Genomic DNA, 21,810 nt, shown 5'->3' on the forward strand with positions numbered 1-21,810 from the left:
TGATCTCCTTTAAGATGGACTGGTTGGATCTCCTTGCAGTCCAAGGGACTCTCAAGAGTCTTCAACACCACAGTTCAAAAGCATCAATTCTTCGGTGCTCATCTTTCTTTTTAGTCTTATAAAGAAACATCACTTACTCTTTCTTAAATATTTTTGTAAATATTTCCCCCATTTTTTGCATATATCTTTAAAGTTATATATGTGAATGGGGGGGGGGTTATGTTATCGAATCTATAATGGTTTACTTTTTTGACTTCTGCCTTTAATGAAATGTTTCATATGCCATTCTTAATCTCAAAATAACATTGAATCAAGTTTTATTTTCTGCAAATAATTTTACAGTTCCACTAAAGAATATTCAAAATCTAATTTTGAATTCACTTATTTATCTGAATTTATTTTACTATGTGTGATTGTATAATATCCTCACCAGATAAGAATTATATTTTAGATATGTGATAGGTTCATCACAAAATAAAAACACATTGCTTAATGATTTCATGGATATGATGTCAAAAGTACAGGCAACAAAGCAAAAATAGACAAGTGGGTATATATCAAACTAAAAAGCTTCTTCAAGCCAAAGGAAACATCAACAGAGTGAAAAAGCAAGCTAGCACAAACTATATAAGGTATTAATTTCCAAACAAATAAGGAACTCCTGCAACTCAAGAAAAAAAAAATCCAAAACCTAATAACTCAATTAAAAAATTGGCCAAGGGCTTGAATAGACATTTCTCTAAAGAAAACATACAAATGGCCAATGGGTATATGAAAAATGCTTGACATTGTCAATCATCAGGAAAATGTAAATCAAAACCACAAAGAGATATCACACATGTCAGAATGACTGTTTTTTTGAAAAGACACTTAAGTGTTGGCAAGGCTGTGGAGAAAGACACTTTCTGTGTACTTATCCACATTAAATGTATAAATTATATTAATAAAGCTATGCAATCCAGGGGTTAAATCTCTGGACTTTCACTGCCGTGGGTCCAGGTTCAATCCCTGACCTGGGAACTAAGATCCCACGAGCCACAGCACAGCCAAAAACAAACAAACAACACAAAAACTATGACCAAAAAATCTGTATGATTTATAGTGATGTCCCTTTTCGTTCTTGCTATTGTTAACTTCATTTTCTCTTTGCTCTTCATTGGTATTGATCAGTGTTCATCAGTTTTCAATGAGCCACGTTTAAAGGGTTTTCTTCTATGCTTTCTATCTTATGCTTACCTTCTTTTCCATTCATTTTTGTTCCTTTTTAAATTAACCCCAACGTTCTATATTCTTTAGGCTTTCTCATCTCCTAGTTTCTTAACCGAAGCTTACAATTTTTTCACTTTCAGTCTTTCCTCTTCTCTAAATCTAGAGTATAAATTTCCCTTGAGTTTCATTAGAAGAATTTATGATAATATCATTATTTTGTGTTTATTATCATTATTATTGTATTTTTATTATCATTATTTCACAATATTTGGTAAATTTTAAATTTATTCCCAGACTCAGGTGTTTTTTGGAAGAGTGTTGCTGAATTTCCCAAAATAGGTATGGCTAACAATATTTTCTTTTTAATTCTTAATTTTATTCCACTGTGGTCAAAGTAAATACTCTGTATGAATTCAAAGAGTGAAAGATTTTGTCCCATTATGTGGTCATTTTGTAAAAGCTCCGAGTGCATTTACAGTATTGTGAACTCTTGCACTGTTGGGTGCATTGCTCTATGTGTTACTTGGTTAAATGTGCTGACTATTTTGTTGTACATCTACTGTATCCTTTGCTTTTTGTATGCCTGGTCTGTATGCTATTTAAAAAGACACAATAATAATCCCCCATTTTGATTGTGATTTTGCCTATTCTTTTCATTCTGTCAAGTATATTTCAAAGTTATGTACTGTTACCTTTCTTGAATTTTGATGTCTATATCTTTATAAAGGGTACACCTCATTATGATCATGAAAATTCCCTCTTTAATTCAATTCGTGTTCAGTTCAGTTCGGTTCAGTTGCTCAGTTGTGTCTGACTCTTTGCGACTCCATGGACTGCAGCACGCCAGGCCTCCCTGTCCATCACCAATTCCCAGAGTTTATCCAAACTCATGTCCATTGAGTCAGTGATGCCATCCAACAATCTCATCCTCTGTCATCCCCTTCTCCTTCTGCCCCCAATCTTTCTCAGCATCAGGGTCTTTTGAAATGAGTCAGCTCTTCACATCAGGTGGCCAAAATATTGGAGTTTCAGCTTCAACATCAGTCCTTCCAGTGAATACTCAGGACTGATCTCCTCTAGGATGGACTGGTTGGATCTCCTTGCAGTCCAAGGGACTCTCAAGAGTCTTCTCCAACACCACAGTTCAAAAACATCAATTCTCCATTGCTCAGCTTTCTTTACAGTAAAAATCTCACATCCATACATGACTACCAGAAAAACCATAGCTTTGACTGGATGAACCTTTGTTGGCAAAGTAATGTCTCTCCTTTTTAATATGCTGTCTAGGTTTGCCATAACATTCCTTCCAAGGAGCAAGCATCTTTTAATTTCATGGCTGCAGTCACCATCTGCAGTGATTTTGGAGCCCCCCCAAATAAAGTTAGCCACTGTTTCCACTGTTTCCATATCCATTTGCCATGAAGTGATGGGACCAGATGCCATGATCTTAGTTTCCTGAATGTTGAGCTTTAAGCTGGTACTTTTTCATTCTCCTCTTTCACTTTCATCAAGAGGCTCTTTAGTTCTTCTTCATTTTCTGCCATAAGGGTTGTGTCATCTGCATATCTGAGGTTATTGATACTTCTCCCGGCAATCTTGATTCCAGCTTTTGCTTCATCCAGCCCAGCGTTTCTTATGATGTACTCTGTATAGAAGTTAAATAAGCAGGATGACAATATACAGGCTTGATGTACTTTTTCCTATTTTGAACCAGTCTGTTGTTCCATGTCCAGTTCTAACTGTTGCTTCCTGACCTACATATAGGTTTCTCAAGAGGCAGCTCAGGTGGTCTGGTATTCCCATCTCTTTCAGAATTTTCCACAGTTTATTGTGATCAACACAGTCAAAGGCTTTGGCATAGTCAATAAGGCAGAAATAGATGTTTTCCTGGAACTCTCTTGCTTTCTCCATGATCCAACAGATGTTGGCAATTTGATCTCTGGTTCCTCTGCCTTTTCTAAAACCAACTTGAACATCTGGAAGTTCACGGTTCATGTATTGCTGAAGCCTGGTTTGGAGAATTTTGAGCATTACTTTACTAGCATGTGAGATGAGTGCAATTGTGCGGTAGTTTGAGCATTCTTTGGCGTCGCCTTTCTTTGGGATTGGAATGAAAACTGACCTTTTCCAGTCCTGTGGCTACTGCTGAGTTTTCCCAATTTGCTGGCCTATTGAGTGCAGCACTTCAGAGCATCATCTTTCAGGATTTGAAAGAGCTCAACTGGAATTCCATCACCTCCACTAGTTTTGTTCATAGTGATGCTTCTTAAGGCCCACTTGACTTCACATTCCAGGATGTCTGGCTCTAGATGAGTGTGAGTGATCACACCATCATGATTATCTTGGTCAAGAAGATCTCTTTTGTACAGTACTTCTGTGTATTCTTGCCACCTCTTCTTAACATCTTCTGCTTCTGTTAGGTTCATACCATTTCTGTCTTTTATTTACCCAATCTTTGCTTGAAATGTTCCCTTGGTATCTCTAATTTTCTTGAAGAGATCTCTAGTCTTTCCCATTCTATTGTTTTCCTCTATTTCTTTGCACTGATCACTGAGGAAGCCTTTCTTATCTTTCCTTGCTCGTCTTTTGAACTCTGCATTCAAATGGGTATATCTTTCCTTTTCTCCTTTGCTTGTCACTTCCCTTCCTTTCACAGCTATTTGTAAGGCCTCCTCAGACAGCCGTTTTGCTTTTTTGTATTTCTTTTTCTTGGGGATGGTCTTTATTTCTGTCTCCTGTACAGTGTCACGAACCTCCATCCATAGTTCATCAGGCACTCTGTCTATGAGATATAGCCCTTTAAATCTATTTCTCACTTTCACTGTATAGTCATAAGGGATTTGATTTAGGTCATACCTGAATCGTCTAGTGTCCCCCCCCCCTTTTTTTTCAATTTAAGTCTGAATTTGGCAATAAGCAGTTAATTATCGGAGCCACAGTCAGCTCCTGGTCTGGTTACTGTATAGAGCTTCTCCATCTTTGGCTGCAAAGAATATAATCTATTTGATTTCAGTGTTGGCCATCTGGTGATGTCCATGAGTAGAGTCTTCTCTTGTGTTGCTGGAAGAGGGTGTTTGCTATGATCAGTGCATTGTCTTGGCGAAACTCTATTAGCCTTTGCCCTGCTTCATTCTGTAATCCAAGGTCAAATTTGCCTGTTACTCCAGATGTTTCTTGACTTCATACTTTGGGATTCCAGTCCCTTATAAGGAAAAGGACATCTTTTTTGGGTGTTAGTTCTAAAAGGTCATGTAGGTCTTCATAGAACCATTCAACCTCAGCTTCTTCAGCATTACTGGTTGGGGCATAGACTTGCATTACCATGATATTGAATGGTTTGCCTTGGAAATGAACAGAGAGATCATTCTGTTGTTTTTGAGACTGTATCCAAGCACTGCATTTCAGACTCTTTTGTTGACTATGATGGTTACTCCATTTCTTCTAAGCGATTCCTGCCCACAGTAGTAGATATAATGGTCATATGAGTTAAATTCACCTATTCCAGTCCATTTTAGCTCACCAATTCCTAGAATGTCGACGTTCACTGTTGCCATCTCCTGTTTGACCACTTCCAATTTCCCTTCATTCATGGACCTAACATTCCAGGTTCCTATGCAATATTGCTCTTTACACCAGTGGACCTTGCTTCTATCACCAGTCACATCCACAACTGGGTGTTGTTTTTGCCTTGGCTCCCTACCTTCATTCTTTCTGGAATTATTTCTCCAATGATCTCCAGTAGCATATTGGGCACCTACAGACCTGGGGAGTTCATCTTTCAGTGTCCTATCTTTTTGCCTTTTCATACTGTTCATGGGGTTTTCAAGGCAAGAATCCTGCAGTGGTTTGCCATTCCCTTCTCCAGTGGACCACATTTTGTCAGAACACTCCACTGTGACCCATCTGTCTTGGTTGGCCCTACACGGCATGGCTTAATTTCATTGAGTTAGATAAGGCTGTGGTCAATGTGATCAGGTTGGCTAGTTTTCTGTGATTGTGGTTTCAGTCTGTCTGCCCTCTGATGCCCTCTATCAGGACTGCTGTCAGTTAGTGTATCTTTTCTACTTCCTGGGACATCGATAAAGCTACTCCAGCTTTCTTACAATTGGTACATTTTTCCCATCATTTTACTTTCAACATTTCTTTGTTTTCATAGCATAAGGTGATTATTTTGCAAGTAACATTTGCATCAGTTGTGTTTTATCTTAATCCATTCACTGTAAATGCAATTACTGATATTGATGTGTTGGTATCTGCCATTTGCTTTTAATAGATCCACATGCTTTATGTTCCTTTTTCTCTCCTTTTTTCCCTCTTCCTTTAGTATTAAATAAATCTGTTATTATTTCAGATTTTCCTTTTTCCTTTTGATTTTCAGCAGCTTTATTAGGAGTGGGGGGTTTTCATACTCTTTAGTTTATATTAAATTCTCTCTTATTATATCTTCAAATATGGCTTCTGTAGTTCTGCCTCGGTGTCTCTGTATCTCTTCTCCCTCTCCTACTCTTTATTTTCCTTCTCATCTCTCATCTTTATGACTCCTCTAAATCACTATATTCTAAGTTCTATCTAAAATTTATTTGACTTATTCATTCACTTTTTAAACCTAGATATTTTATTTTAGGTTGGCAATGCTATTTTTACTTGTTTATGATTATTTGTTAACTTTTTCATCTTTTTCCCTGTATATTCTCCCCTTCTCTCTTTTCCCCTAAACACATTGGTCGTAGTTAAAATCCTTATGCATTTCTATTATGTGTGTCTCTGCATTCTCTTATCTCTTTTTTGCACTTTGGTCATTTTTCATGTTATTCTAGCTTGTCAAATGTCATGTTATTTTTTATTGAGTGCTATAAATTATATATGAAAAAGTAAGATACTCCTGATACGTTTTCTAATACCTGAAAGGATTTATCCTTTGTTTTGCTAGGGAGATAGGGGGATGGGGTGTATATCACTCAAACATCTAAATATAACCTAAAACTGAGCTGTAATAAGTGTGGGTTGCCGTTTTGGTAGCACTCAGTCCACCTCTGATTTTTCTGTCTCTATGACAGGGACTTTCAGAGATTTCAGTTCAGAGCCTGGATTCTTTGGTAGCTCAGTACCCAAGAGAATGAGAAAGACTCTGCTTTCCAAGTCTTCTTGTATAGCTCTTTAGCTTCCTGCCCTTCACAGCTTATATACTGGGCAGATATTTGAGGAGAAAATGTGCTGTGTGAGAGAGGCTCTCAAGACTAATTTTGTCACTCCAGCACCAGGTAACTCCCAAATTATGCTGGCTTCCTGTCACAACAGTAGTGCTCTGCTTGCCCAAGCCCAGATTCTGAATCATTAAATTATGCAATGAATCAGCAAATTCCGAGAGAAAAAGAAGCTATAGATCCTTGGGTAACATTGAAATAACCTCCACACTTTAGAATTTTAACATATTTAATCCATGTCATGTCAACAAATGTTGAATACATTTACTGTTTCTTAAAAAAACATTTTTCAGCTTTTTAAGCTGTATCCAGCAAGACCCAGCAAAACACATTGGCCTGCTGTGAACTCCTCCATTCTCCATGGAAGTGGAAAATTTTAGGTTTAATTCTCTACTTCATCATTTACTTAAAGGGTAACATCGATAGACATTCTTTAACCTTTCTTTACATCACTTTTATGTATAAAAGGAGAGGAGAATACAGTGAGCTTGTTAATGTTATTTGTTCAAGGGCTTGCAGGAATGTGACCTATTTCTGCTCATTGATAGAACTAAAAGGGTTTGCCGGTGGCTCAGCTGTAAAGAATCCACCTGCAATGCAGGAGACGCTGGTTAGGTCGCTGAGTCAGGAAGAACCCCTGGAGGAGGGCGAGGCCACCCACTCTAGTATTCTTGCCTGGAGAATCCCATGGGCAGAAGAGCCTGGTGGGCTACAGTTCATAGGGTCTTAAAGAGTTGAACATGACTGAATTGACTAAGCAAACATACACACTATTTCCTCCTGAAGATCACATAACTCCAATATTTGAATAACAGAGATTCTTGACACAAAGTCCAAGGAGAGATTATATTTTTGGGGGGAGAGGAAGCAACATTCTATGATTCCCAGTGGAATCTGACCAGTGTCGACGTTCCCTGACATCATCTCTCGTGCAAAGCTGTTCAGTCTACTCAAACAGATCACATTGTTTAAAATTAAGTATCCAGATCTGAAGTCTGAAGCTTAGAACTGCAAATGAAATATTCTGGGGTAAACCAAGATATCACAGAATCCATTTGTTTTTCAGTTCTGGATGACTGTACCAGGAGGAAGGAGTCTAATGGTAGAGGATTCATGGCTGCTACCTAAGGCATCTGATAAGGCCAGCTCCTGACTCCATTCCCTTTAATTAACCCCTTTAACTCATAGGTCAATCGCATCAAAATGTGTGTGCTTTGAAAGGAATCCATCCCGCTGCCAGCTCATTCCTGTGACTCTGAACTCATTTAACTGCTCCAGGTAGAGAGACTAACATTTCCTATAAATCTTTCTCTGATGCTGTACAGAACTCTACAGATCAGAATGTTAACTCTGATAGGACCTTGCACCACCTGCTGTCTCAGACTACTCACTAGAGTGTTTTCAACTTAATATTTCCTGTTTTATTTTCTTCCTATTTTTCAACCTTATTATTCTCTTGCCACTGGTATAAAGAACCAGACCCAGCTGCTGCCCCAGTGCAACCACTCCGTGTCTGAACCGGCAGCGTTCAGAGGAGAGCACTCCCTTCTGCTCAAGTGGGAGTCCTACAGGACAGAAGACCTTTCTCAACCCTTGGGGTCATCACCCCATCGTCTCATTTCTCTCTGCTCAGACAGCAGACAGCTCCGCCTGGTGGACGGAGGTGGTCGCTGCTCCGGGAGAGTGGAGATCCTTGACCAGGGTTCCTGGGGCACCATCTGTGATGACGGCTGGGACCTGGACGATGCCCGCGTGGTGTGCAGGCAGCTGGGCTGTGGAGAAGCCCTGGATGCCACTGTCTCTTCTTCCTTCGGGACGGGATCAGGGCCCATCTGGCTGGATGAAGTGAGCTGCAGAGGAGAGGAGTCCCAAGTGTGGAGGTGCCTTTCCTGGGGATGGCGGCAACACAACTGCGATCATCAGGAAGATGCAGGAGTCGTCTGCTCAGGTATGGTCAGTTCTTTGTCCACCGGCTGAGAAAATGGAAAGTTCCAAGAAAGCTGGTGTCTGATCAGCAGGGCAATGGGAGATAGGTGGGCTAGAGAGGACTGAGACACCTACCCATCCTCACTGAGTGCACTGTGGCTATGAGTGATGAGCTTCATTTACTTTCCTCTTGTAAGTCTCTGCTATTCTTTTCTTCTCCAGTGGACTTACCTGATGCTAAAATAGCTTTATTCATTCTCCCAATTAAAATAAATCCTCATAATTTTTTTCACAATTTACTTTTTGTAAGAGTGAAATATTTGCTAACTGCCACATACACATTCTCTTTGCACAGGAAGGCTATGCGAAGGAGGGACAAAAATGAGGATGTACTTTCCTGGGTGGAGTTGTTTCTGTACAAACTATGTGAGACATTATTTTGCACTAGGCTAGTAGGAGTGGAGGCTACTCTTACTATAGGAGGATATCATTTACATATATAGAGATGATCCCTAAAGGGATAGCATTTAACAAATCAGAGTTTCTTATGGATTTGTGGCAGATTGCAAGTTTCCTTTGCAAATTTAGAAGTAAATGTTCATAGTTCTTTGATGGTAGAACTAGAGAACTGTGAATGAAATGCTCTGAGTCATATATTCTTTCATTGTTACTAGAAAAGTCTCTCTCCCTAATTCTTCCTTTAAGATATCTGTACAAATGCAAACTTTGGAGGAATACTTAGCCATGCACTGGCAAGTCAAAGGTGGAGGTAATAAAACATGAATTTGTGTGTTTTATGATAAGAGATTATGTAGTTTATATTTAATGATTTCATTGATATAAGAGACTTGTGTTTGGGGGCTTATTTGGAGCGAGAGGACAAATGTAATTTTTGAAGAGGGTGGAACAGGTTTTATAGTAGCTGGGAGGAAGGAGAATGCAATGGGAGCTGATGAAGGCAACTGTGAGGTTCTCTGAGCAGCACTGAAGGTCCAGGTGTGGTGTGCAAGATGCTATGTGTGCCTAAGGACACAAGATGTCTACACAGCAAGAGACCAGACAAGGATAGACCTTTATTATATTTAATATCTTTACTCATTCACATCAGCCTTCTATTTCATAATATTCTTGGAATTTTCACACTTATTCTTCCACGTAAATTTTAAAATCAAGTAGAAAATAAAAAAGAAATAATATATCTCAGAAGTCTCTATCCTAATATATCCTAAGACTGTATTGATTATCCAGCACATATTTGAATATTTAACTTTTATCAGTGTATATAAAACAGAATACAAGAAATACTTCTCTCATTTTCTTTCTAAATTTTTAATCTCGTGGAATTAATATAACAACATCAACAACCTCAGATATGCAGATGACATCACCCTAAATGGCAGAAAGTGAAGAGGAACTCTTGATGAAAGTGAAAGAGCAGAGTGAAAAAGCTGCCTTGAAACTCAGCATTCAAAAAACTAAGATCATGGCATCCTGTCCCATTGCTTCATGGCAAACAGATGGGGAAAAAATGGAAACTGTGACAGACTTTATTTTCTTGGGCTCCAAAATCACTGTGGACAGTGACTGCAGTCATGAAATTAAAAGATGCTTGCTCCTTGGAAGAAAAGCTATGACAAACCTAGACAGTATATTAAAAAACAGAGACATTACTTTGAGACAAAGGTCCATCTAGTCAAAGCTATGGTTTTTTCAGTAATTATGTGTGGATGTGAGAGTTGGGCCATAAAGAAGTTTGAACACTGAAAAACTGATGCTATTGAACTGTAGTGTTGGAGAAGACTCTTGAGAGTCCCTTGGACTGCAAGGAGATCAAACCACTCAATCCTAAAGGAAATACAACCCTGAATATTCACTGAAAGGAGTGATGCTGAAGCTGACGCTCCAATACTTTGGCCACCTGATATGAAGAACTGATTCACTGGAAAAGACCCTAATACTGGGAAAGATTAGAGGCTGGTGGAGAAGGGGATGACAGAAGATGAGATGGTTAGATTGCATTACTGACTCGATGGACATGAGTTTGAACAAACTCGGGGAGATAGTGAAGGACAGGGAAGCCTATCATTCTTCAGTCCATGGGGTAGCGAAGAGTCGGACATGACTGAGTGGCTGAGCAAAAACAATAACAACAACCAGTTAAACAAAAATGGTTTATCTAGAATGTGTAGCCTGTGACCAAACTCCCAGTCAGTATAGATTAGGAGTCCTAACCTGGACCTCTCTGGGGAGATGGAAATGGATAAATAATAAAAGGCAAACAGATCATCCTCTCTCTCATCATTCATTCTTGTATAAGTGGTCAAGCTAATCCTTCAATTCTTTAATTTCTGCAGCGCCTTTTCTGTTCTCTCCTGCTCTCTATGCTGCTGCTGCTGCTAAGTTGCTTCAGTCGTGTCCGACTCTGTGCGACCCTATAGATGGCAGCCCACAGGGCTCCGTCGTCCCTGGGATTCTCCAGGCAAGAACACTGGACTGGGTTGCCATTGCCTTCTCTGCCTGCTCTCTATAGTAGCTTTTTATTGTTATGTTATTCTTTTTGAGGCTTCAAAGTTCACAAACTTGTGCAATCAGAGTCCTTCACCAGGACAAATTCCACCATGTACATAAATAATTATGAGCACACTCAAAAACCAGGAAAATTATTTAAAAATTTGTTCTTTATGATGTGCAGGGTTTTTCCTATTGGATTACTTTTTCTCTGTCCAAAATAGGGTCCCTGAAGGATGAAATCTTAATCATGAGTCTTTACTTCGGTTTGTCTCTCATACTCCACCCACTCCCTGTTTAACCTGCCACTCACTCCACCTCACTCCCTACAAAAGTTCTTTTCCTTTGGAGTCTCCTTTCCATCTATTTGTAGCTCTTAAGCTTGTTTTTTCTTTTCTGCATTGGGAAAAATGGGAAAGGGTAGTAGGGTTGTGTGGCAAATGGGAGGAGCACAGGGGATGGAAAGTGTTAAAATCTTGTGGAACGAGTCTTTTTCCCCCCAAATCTTTCTATGTTTCATTCCTATTGAGGCTTTTTCAGTTTAGAAATCTCTACAGTATATATTAAAAGACGCTTACTCCTTAGAAGGAAAGTTATGACCAACCTAGACAGCATATTAAAAAGCAGAGATATTACTTTGCCAACAAAGGTCCATCTAGTCAAGGCTATGGTTTTTCCAGTGGTCATGTATGGATGTGAGAGTTGGACTGTGAAGAAACTGAGTGCCAAAGAATTGATGCTTTTGAACTGTGGTGCTGGAGAAGAATCTTGCAAGTCCCTTGGACTGCAAGGAGATCCAACCAGTCCATTCTAAAGGAGACCAGTCCTGGGTGTTCATTGGAAGGACTGATGCTGAGGCTGAAACTCCAATACTTTGGCCACCTCATGCAAAGAGTTGACTCATTGTTAAAGACTCTGATGCTGGGAGGGATTGGGGGCAGGAGGAGAAGGGGACGACAGAGGATGAGATGGCTGAATGGTATCATTGATTCGATGCACATGAGTTTGGGTGAACTCCTGGAGTTGGTGATAGACAGGGAGGCCTGGCGTGCTGTGATGCATGGTGTCACGAAGAGTCGGACACGGCTGATTGACTGAACTGAACTGAAAGTATATATGGGTTGTTTGCTGTCCACTCTCTTCCTCTCATTCTCCTTTTTCATAGCTTGCTGGCTTCTTATCTCAGAAATCCAAATAGGAAAGGCATATGCAGTTAGCATATAGATAAGGTTAGAATACATTAAGTTATCGTTACTCTTTCACATTTGCTGAGAATCTCATGTCTAGTATGAAGTAATCAACTAACTCAATAGACTTGCATAATCCCACTGAGACCTCACTTTCTCCCAGGTGTTTTGATAAGTCCTAGGTTTTCAAGAAATATGGCTAGGACAATTCCCTCCCTCTCCTATGACTCTCTGATCTTTCGTCATTTCTAAACTTACCTGGCTGTCTGGGGAGGCCTTACAAATAACTGTGAAATGAAGAGAAGTGAAAATCAAAGGAGAAAAGGAAAGATATAAGCATCTGAATGCAGAGTTCCAAAGAATAGCAAGAAGAGGTAAGAAATCCTTCTTCAGCGATCAATGGAAAGAAATAGAGGAAAAGAACAGAATGGGAAAGACTAGAGATCTCTTCAAGAAAATTAGAGATACCAAGGGAACATTTCATGCAAAGATGGGCTCGATAAAGGACAGAAATGGTATGGACCTAACAGAAGCAGAAGATATTAAGAAGAGATGGCAAGAATACACAGAAGAACTGTACAAAAAAGATCTTCACGACCCAGATAATCATGATGGTGTGATCATTCATCTAGACTCAGACATCCTGGAATGTGAAGTCAAGTGGGCCTTAGGAAGCATCACTACAAAAAAATCTAGTGGAGGTGATGGAATTTCAGTTGAGCTCTTTCAAATCCTGAGAGATGATGCTGTGAAGGTGCTGCACTCAATATGCCAGCAAATTTGGAAAACTCAGCAGTGGCCACAGGACTGGAAAAGGTCAATTTTCATTCCAATTCCAAAGAAAGGCAATACCAAAGAATGCTCAAACTACTGCACAATTGCACTCATCTCACATGCTCAAAAGTAAAGTAATTCTCAAAATTCTCCAAGCCAGGCTTCAGCAATATGTGAACTGTGAACTTCCAGAACAGAGATCAAATTACCAACATCCACTGGATCATCGAAAAAGCAAGGGAGTTCCAGAAAAACATCTATTTCTGCTTTACTGACTATGCCAAAGCCTTTGACTGTGTGGATCACAATAAACTGTGGACGATTCTGAAAGAGATGGGAATACCAGATCACTGGACCTGCCTCTTGGGAAATCTGTATGCAGGTCAGGAAGTAACAGTTAGAACTGGACATGGAACAACAGACTGGTTCCAAATAGGAAAGGGAGTCCGTCAAGGCTATATATTGTCACCCTGCTTATTTAACTTACATTCAGAGTACATTATGAGAAACTCTGGACTGGAAGAAACACAAGCTGAAATCAAGATTGCTGGGAGAAATATCAATAACCTCAGATATGCAGATGACGCCACCCTTATGGCAGAAGTGAGGAGGAACCAAAAAGCCTCTTGATGAAAGTGAAAGAGGAGAGTGAAAAAGTTGGCTTAAAGCTCAACATTCAGAAAACGAAGATCATGGCATCTGGTCCCATCACTTCATGGGAAATAGATGGGGAAACAATGGAAATAGAGTCAGACTTTATTTTTTTGAGCTCCAAAATCACTGCAGATGGTGACTGCAGCCATAGAATTAAAAGACTCTTACTCCTTGGAAGAAAAGTTATGACCAACATAGATAGCATATTCAAAAGCAAAGACATTACTTTGCCGACTAAGGTCCGTCTAGTCAAGGCTATGGTTTTTCCTGTGGTCATGTATGGATGTGAGAGTTGGACTGTGAAGAAGGCTGAGCGCCGAAGAATTGATGCTTTTGAACCGTGGTGTTGGAGAAGACTCTTGAGAGTCCCTTGGACTGCAAGGAGATCCAACCAGTCCATTCTGAAGGAGATCAGCCCTGGGCTTTCTTTGGAAGGAATGATGCTAAAGCTGAAACTCCAGTACTTTGGCCACCTCATGCGAAGAGTTGACTCATTGGAAAAGACTCTGATGCTGGGAGGGATTGGGGGCAGGAGGAGAAGGGGACAACAGAGGATGAGATGGCTGGATGGCATCACTGACTCTGTGGACGTGAGTCTGAGTGAACTCTGGGAATTGGTGATGGACAGGGAGGCCTGGCGTGCTGCAATTCATGGGGTCGCAAAGAGTCGGACACGACTGAGTGACTGAACTGCAGTGAACTGAACTGAAATTTACCTGTGGACAACTTCTTTCACAATTAGATTATAATACCTGCACTCAGATCTAGCCCGTGTGATTTTCCCTGTCCTCAGTGACTTGAATATTGGCTCTGAGAAAAAACTGGCCAGAATTTTAGCCCCAGAAATCTCAGGATGGCCCTCTAAACTTCTAAACTTCTCTGGCTCTGAGGCCTCTAACCTCTTGAATCCCATGGACATTTTTCAGTCTCAGTTCAGCTCTCTACCCACGTTTGAATGTTTACCAAGGTGCAGTTTCTCTGGGCACTGTAGTTTCCAGGCTCCCAGATAGGAATTAACATTTGTAATCAAAATATATATTCTCAGGATTCAGTCATTCCGAACTGATTCTTCAATCCTTCTGGATATCTCTTCAGAAACTTGCTCATGAAAATGCAGTTTGACAATGACAGTCAAATTCTCTCTTCTTATCCCCTCTTATTCCACTGCTGGAAAAAAAGCTTTCACATCATTGCCTGTGAGATGTTGTCTGCAATTGTCCAGCCAGGTTCATGAACACTCACTGGGTTTGTTGTTCTTTGTTTCTCAGGATTTGTGCATCTGGTTGGAGGGGATGGGCCCTGCTCAGGGCGAGTAGAAGTACGTTCTGGAGAAGCCTGGACCCCAGTGTCTGATGGGAACTTCACACTCCCCACTGCCCAGGTCATCTGTGCAGAGCTGGGGTGTGGCAAGGCTGTGTCTACTCTGGGACATGTGCCCATCAGAGAGCCTGATCGCCGGGTCTGGGCTGAAGAGTTCAGGTGTGAGGGGGAGGAGCCTAAGCTCTGGTCATGCCCCAGAGTGCCCTGTCCAGGGGGCAAGTGTCACCACAGTGGAGCTGTTCAAGTTGTCTGTTCAGGTGAGATGCATATCAGGACTTAACCTCCGTGTACAATCAGTTCAAGCTAAAAAAGAAATCAGATTTTGCTGAAATCCTGTCTTTTTCTATCAGTGTACACAGATGTCCAGCTCATGACGAACGGCACCTCTCAATGTGAGGGGCAGGTGGAGATGAATATTTCTGGACAATGGAGAGCTCTGTGTGCCTCCCACTGGAGTCTGGCCAATGCCAATGTTCTCTGTCGTCAGCTTGGCTGTGGAGTCGCCATCTCCACCCCAAATGGAGCAGAAGGCAGTGATCAACTCTGGAAAGCCCGATTTCACTGCTCAGGGACTGAGTCCTTCCTGGGGAAATGCCCTGTGACTGCCCTGGGTGTTCCTGACTGTTCCCGTGGCAACACGGCCTCTGTGATCTGCTCAGGTAAGACAGGGTAGGGCTACTGTACTTAGGAAACTCCTGGGGTGAAATGTCCCCAGAGCAGAGAGTAAGGGAAAACAGGCTTTAAAAGGAAGATATTCTGTAATGAAATTATGGAACTCAGGTTTCCTCTCCTTACTACTCAAGAATCCAACACTGAGAGACAAGCGTGGGGTAAATTTAAAGATAGCATTATTGAGAAAACCAGCAGTTCTGAGGAGACAGAGGAGTAATGTACCAAAGAACCAGCTTCCCCTTGCTGATCAGGGATAAGAGGTTTTAAACGGGAATTTCAGGAGTGCACAGGTGGAGGTAGGGGACAGGTTACTTGCAGAATAGCACAGCTAGCTCCGACAATCATCTTGGAATAGGTCTGATCAGTGTCACCTTTATTGTTTGAAATGCAGTTAATCACCAGTTCTAGTGCTGCTCTGTTCCCACTTTCTTGTGGCCGATTCTTGGAATTGTGTAAGGTGAAGATTATGGGCTTCCCTGTTGGCGCAGATGGTAAAGAACCTGCCTGCAATGCAAGAGTCTTGATCCTGGGTTGGGAAGATCCCCTGGAGAAGGAAATGGAACCCCACTAGTCTGGGCATCATGTAATTTACTTCTACCACATGGTTGGGATTTCAGCATCTGCAAAACAGCTCAAAGGATATGGCTCAAGAATGTTAGCTATAGCCATGAGGAGAAACTAAAATTCCTTGACTTTGTTTAGGGTTAAACTATTATTATTTTGTCCTATTTGACTGTTTTCCTTTGTTTCTGAAATTTTTCATTTCTGTGATTAAATTTATTCTTTGGCTAAGGTTTTTCTACAGACAGAAGCAGGTGGAGGACATGAGGGTGGTCTCTCCTGAGAAGGCTCTGTAAGGTCCTGCTCCATAGCATTCTCATTGTTCACTCATTTTTTCAGGGGAAAGAAGTGCTAAGAAATGCTAAGAAGTGCTATGTCAGGGAAAGAAATGCTTGGATGAATAATATTTTTATGAAACATTATTGTTTAAGGATAATAATAGAGAACAAAGTACAAACAATAAGTGTATACATAGGTCATGTTCCCCAACCCAGATCTACAAAGAGAACATTCACAGCACCACAGAATCACTATTGCCTCCCAATAGCCATGTCCTCCTCCTCTCCAGGGAAGCCTGCTTCCCTAAGCCTTGTACTGCCATAGAGTATTTTCTCAGTTTTTGAACTTTATGTATAACCATACAGAATGTTTTCTTTCTTGTCTAATTTTTTTTTTAAATTTCAAACCGTGTTTGAAATTCACTCATGATGTTGTTTATGGCAACACTGTATTCATTTTTATTACTATAGAGTATTCCTTTGAATGATCACATGACCATGCATTGATCCATTCGACTTGTGACAGAGATTTGAGTTTGTTGCCAGGTCTTGACTATTACAAATACAATGGTGCAAATTACCATGATGATGAATTTTGGAACAAATATTTATTATGTTTTTTGTGTGTTTAATTCTGTCTTATATTTTTATTTTCTTAATGGTATGGTGTACTCCAGTGAGCCATGTTACTCATCTTAAGTTAATTCATTCACCGTTTTTACTGTACATGTAGCGCTCCTTCAGTCAGTCAGTTCAGTTCAGTCACTCAGTCATGTCTGACTCTTTGCAACCCCATGGACCACAGCACATCAAGCTTCCCTGTCCTCCATCATCTCCCACAGCTTGCTCAAGCTCATATCCATTGAGTTGGTGATGCCACCCAATCATGTCATCCTCTGTCATCTCCTCCTCCTGCCTTCAATATTTTTCAGCTTCGGGGTCTTTTCCAAAGAGTCAGTTCTTCCCATCATGTGGCCAAAGTATTAGGTCTTCAACTTCAGCATCAGTCCTTCCAATGAATATTCAGGACTGATTTCCTTTAGGATTGACTGGTTTAATATCCTTGAAGTCCAAGGGACTCTCAAAAGTCTTCTCCAACACCACAGTTCACAAGCATCAATTCTTCAGTGCTCAGCTTTCTTTATGGTCCAACTCTCACATCCATACATAACTACTGGAAAAACTATAGCTTTGTTGGACCTTTGTCAGCAAAGTAATGTCTCTGCTTTTTAATATGCTATCTAGGATTGTCATAGCTTTTCTTCCAAGGAGCAAGCATCTTTTAATTTCATGGCTGCAGTCACCATTTGCAGTGATTTTGGAGTCCAAGAAAATAAAGTCTGTCACTGTTTTCATTGTTTCCCCATCTATTTGCCATGAAGTGATGGGACTAGATGCCATGATTTTCCTTTTCTGAAAGCTGAGTTTTAAGCCAACATTTTCACTCACCTCTTTCACCTTCATCAAGAGGCTCTTTAGTTCCTCTTCACTTTCTGCCATAAGGGTGGTGTCATCTACATATCTGAGGTTATTGATATGTCTCCCAGCAATCTTGACTCCAGCTTGTGCTTCATCCATCCCAGCATTTCACATGATGTGCTCTGCATAGAAGTTAAATAATCAGGGTGACAATATACAGGCTTGACATACTCCTGTCTCAGTTTTGAACCAGTCCATTGTTCCAGTCCATAGAACTCCATAAATCCTTCTAGAAAGAACTTTTTCTACTCCAAAATCACAAAAATGTTCTCAGAGAGTATCTCACAGAAGTGTAATTACTTTTCTTTTGCATATGACTATACACCGCTTCCAGGATTGATAACTGTGTAGCATAAGGGTCAAGTGTCATGTTTTCATATGGGCATCCAGTTGACTCAGAATCTTTTTCTGGAAGACTATTCCCTACTGCAGTGCCACCTTTGTGATAAACGAAAGGGCACATATGTCTGGGTACTTCTTTTAGACTCTCTATTCTGTTCCACTGTGTCATTTGTCTATCCTTGCACCTGTATCACATTTTCTTAATTATTGTAACTTTATAGTAAATCTTGAACCTTCCCTGGTGGCTCAGATAGTAAAGAATCTGTCTGCAAGGTGGGAGACCTGTGTTTGATCCCTGGGTTGGGAAGATCCCCTGGAGAAGTGCATGGCAACCCACTCCAGTATTCTTGCCTGGAGTGTCCCCATGGAGAGAGGAGCCTGGCAGGCTATAGTCCGTTGGGTCACAAAGAATCGGACACGACTGAGTGACTAAGCACACATAGTAAGTCTGGGTAACTTTAATGTAAAGAAGTTATGTTGTTGCTGTGCTTCCTAACTGCCTTGGTCATTCTTGGTTTTTGTATTTTGTATACATTTTTGAGCTGAAGCTCCATACTTTGCCATCTGATGTAAAGAGCTGACTCATTAGAAAAGATCCTGATGCTTAGAAAGATTGAAGGCAGGAGGAGAAGAGGACAACAGAAGATGAGATAGTTGGATGGCATCACTGACTCAATGGACATGAGTTTGGGTAAACTCTGGGAGTTGGTGATGGATAGGGAAGCCTGGCGTGTTGCAGTCCATGGGGTTGCAAAGAGTCAGACATGACTGAGTGACTGAACAACAACATAAATTTTGAATCATCTTGTCATGTTTCACACACACAAAAGCATCAGGGAATTCTATTGAGGTTAGCTTTAATCTGTATATAAATTTGAGAATGGTTTATTTTGACAACATTGAGTTTCCCAATTCATTGGCAAAATATATCCCCTCATTCAGTTAGGTCTTGAATTTCTCTCAGATGTTTTGCACATCATTAACTAGGTTTTCTCCTAGGCATTTTATGGGTTTGACGTTACTAGTATTTCCTTTAGTGAAGGTTTTCTAGGGATGAATTCTCTCTGAACTTTATCTGGATTCCCCAAATGTTAGGTTAGTATTTTGCTTTAATCCTTCTTTCTTTCTTTCTTTTCTCTCCCCCTCTCTCTCACTCTAGTTTTCTCTCTCTTTCTCTCTCTTGCTCTAGCTTTCCCTCTCTCTCCTCCTTTGTCCCTCTCCTGCCCCATTTCCCCCCTGAGTATGTAAAATATTTCTGGATTAAGTTGCAGACAGGATGCTCCATTATCCCTCCCCCTCCCCAACAACAACAACAAAAAAAAATACTTCAGGGAATTTCCTTACATAACCACAGTTCAATCAAACGCAGATAACATCTAAGTGCAACCACATGAGAGACCCCAAAGATAGAACTGCCAAGTTGAGTCTTTTCCAAATTACTGACCAGGAAATTATGATCAAAAGAAAAAAAATTCCTTAAACTGCTAAGTTTGGGGGGGGGGGAACTTTGTTATACAGTATTGTTAACCAGCACTTACCATGTAACCAGCTTTTCTATATAGAGGAATATTTATCCTCTCATCTTCCATTTTACTATTTCTACTTTATATTGGTCTAATGTGCTGATAGACTCATTCTCTAGTTCTTAATTTCAGCTGTTAACTTTTTCAGCTGTAGAATTTTCATTTGTTTTTGTTATTATTTCTCTGCCAAGACACACATCTTCTTAATTAATTATTTGAGGACTTTAATTATGGCTATTTAAATTCTCTGTCAGACTATAAAACTCTTAAGGAAAACATAAGCAGAAGATTCTTTGACATAAATTGCAACAAGATCTTTTTTGACCAACCTTCTAGAGTAAAGAAAATAAAAACAAAAATAAACAAATAGGACCCGATTAAACTGAAAAGATGTTCAACATCACTAATTACTAGAGAGATGCAAAACTGCAGTCAGGTATTACTTCACGCCAGTCAGAATGTCTATCATTAAAAAATCTACAAACAATAAATGCTGGAGAGAATGTGCAGAAAAGGGAATCCTGCTACATATGGGTATGTAAATTGGCACAACTACTACAGAGAATAGTATGGAGGTTCCTCAAAAAACTAAAAATAAAACTATTGTATGACTCAGCAATCCCACTCCTGGGCACATACCTGGAGAGAACCATCATTCAAAAAGACACATTCATCCTAATGTCCACTGCAGCACTATTTACAACAGCCAGGACATGGAAGCAACCTAAACGTCCCTCACAGGAGGAATGGATAGAGAAGATGTTGTACATATATAAAATGGAATATTACTCGGTTGTAAAAGAATAAAGCTGTGAAATTTGCAGAGACATGGATAGACCTAGAGATTGCTATGTTCAGTTTAGTTCAGTTCAGTTGCTCAGTCATGTCCAGTTCTTTGTGACCCCATTGACTGTAGCACGAGAGGGCTCCCTGTCCATCACCAACTCCGGGAGATTACTCAAACTCATGTTCACTGAGTCGGTGATGCCATCTAAATATCTCATCCTCTGTTGTCCCCTTCTCCTTTTGCCTTCAATCTTTCCAGCATCAGGGTCTTTTCAAATGAGTCAGTTCTTCACATCAGGTGGGCAAAGTACTGGAGCTTCAGCTTCAACATCAGTCCTTCCAATGAACATTCAGGACTGATTTCTTTTAGAATGGACTGATTGAATCTCCTTGCAGTCCAAGGGACTCTCAAGAGTCTTCTCCAACACCACAGTTCAAAAGCATCAATTCTTTGGTGCTCAGCTTTCTTTATAGTCCAACTCTCACATCCATACATGACTACTGGAAAAACTATAGCCTTGACTAGATAGACCTTTGTTGGCAAAGTAATATCTCTGCTTTTTAGTATGCTGTCTAGGTTGGTCATAACTTTTCTTCCAAGGAGTAAGCATCTTTTAATTTCATGGCTGCAGTCACCATCTACAGTGATTTTGGACCTCAAAAAAATAAAGTCTGACACTGTTTCCACTGTTTCCCCACCTATTTGCCATGAAGTGATGGGACTGGATACCATGATCTTTGTTTTCTGAATGTTGAGCTTTAAGCCAACTTTTTCACTCTCCTCTTTCACTTTCACCAAGAGGCTATTTAGGTCTTCACTTTCTTCCATAAGGGTGGTGTCATCTCCATATCTGAGGTTATTGATATTTCTCCCGGCAATCTTGATTCCAGCCTGTGCTTCATCCAGCCCAGTGTTTCTCATAATGTACTCTGCATATGTTAAATAAGCAGGGTAGCAATGTACAGCCTTGACGTACTCCTTTTCCTGTTTGGAGCCAGTCTGTTGTTCCATGTCCAGTTCTAACTGTGGCTTCCTGACCTGCATACAGATTTCTCAAGAGGCTGGTCAGGTGGTCTGGTATTCCCATCTCTTTTAGAATTTTCCACAGTTTATTGTAATGCACACAGTTTATTTGGCATAGCCAATAAAGCAGAAATAGATGTTTTTCTGGAACTCTCTTGCTTTTTCCATGATCCAGCGGATGTTGGCAATTTGATCTCTGGTTCCTCTGATTTTTCTAAAACCTGCTTGAACATCTGGAAGTTCACAGTTCACATGTTGCTGAAGCCTGGCTTGGAGAATTTTGAGCATTACTTTGCTAGTGAGATGAGTGCAATTGTGAGGTAGTTTGAGCATTCTTTGGCATTGTCTTTCTTTGGGATTGGA

At 40.4% G+C, this 21,810-nt stretch overlaps 1 pseudogene; it reads left to right on the forward strand.

The window, feature by feature from the left end:
- Positions 1–21,810, forward strand: part of LOC128048488 (antigen WC1.1-like) — a 69,432-nt pseudogene that overhangs the window by 25,929 nt on the left and 21,693 nt on the right.

This window comes from Budorcas taxicolor, chromosome 5, assembly GCF_023091745.1.
Source record: "Budorcas taxicolor isolate Tak-1 chromosome 5, Takin1.1, whole genome shotgun sequence".
NCBI classification, from domain to species: domain Eukaryota; kingdom Metazoa; phylum Chordata; class Mammalia; order Artiodactyla; family Bovidae; genus Budorcas; species Budorcas taxicolor.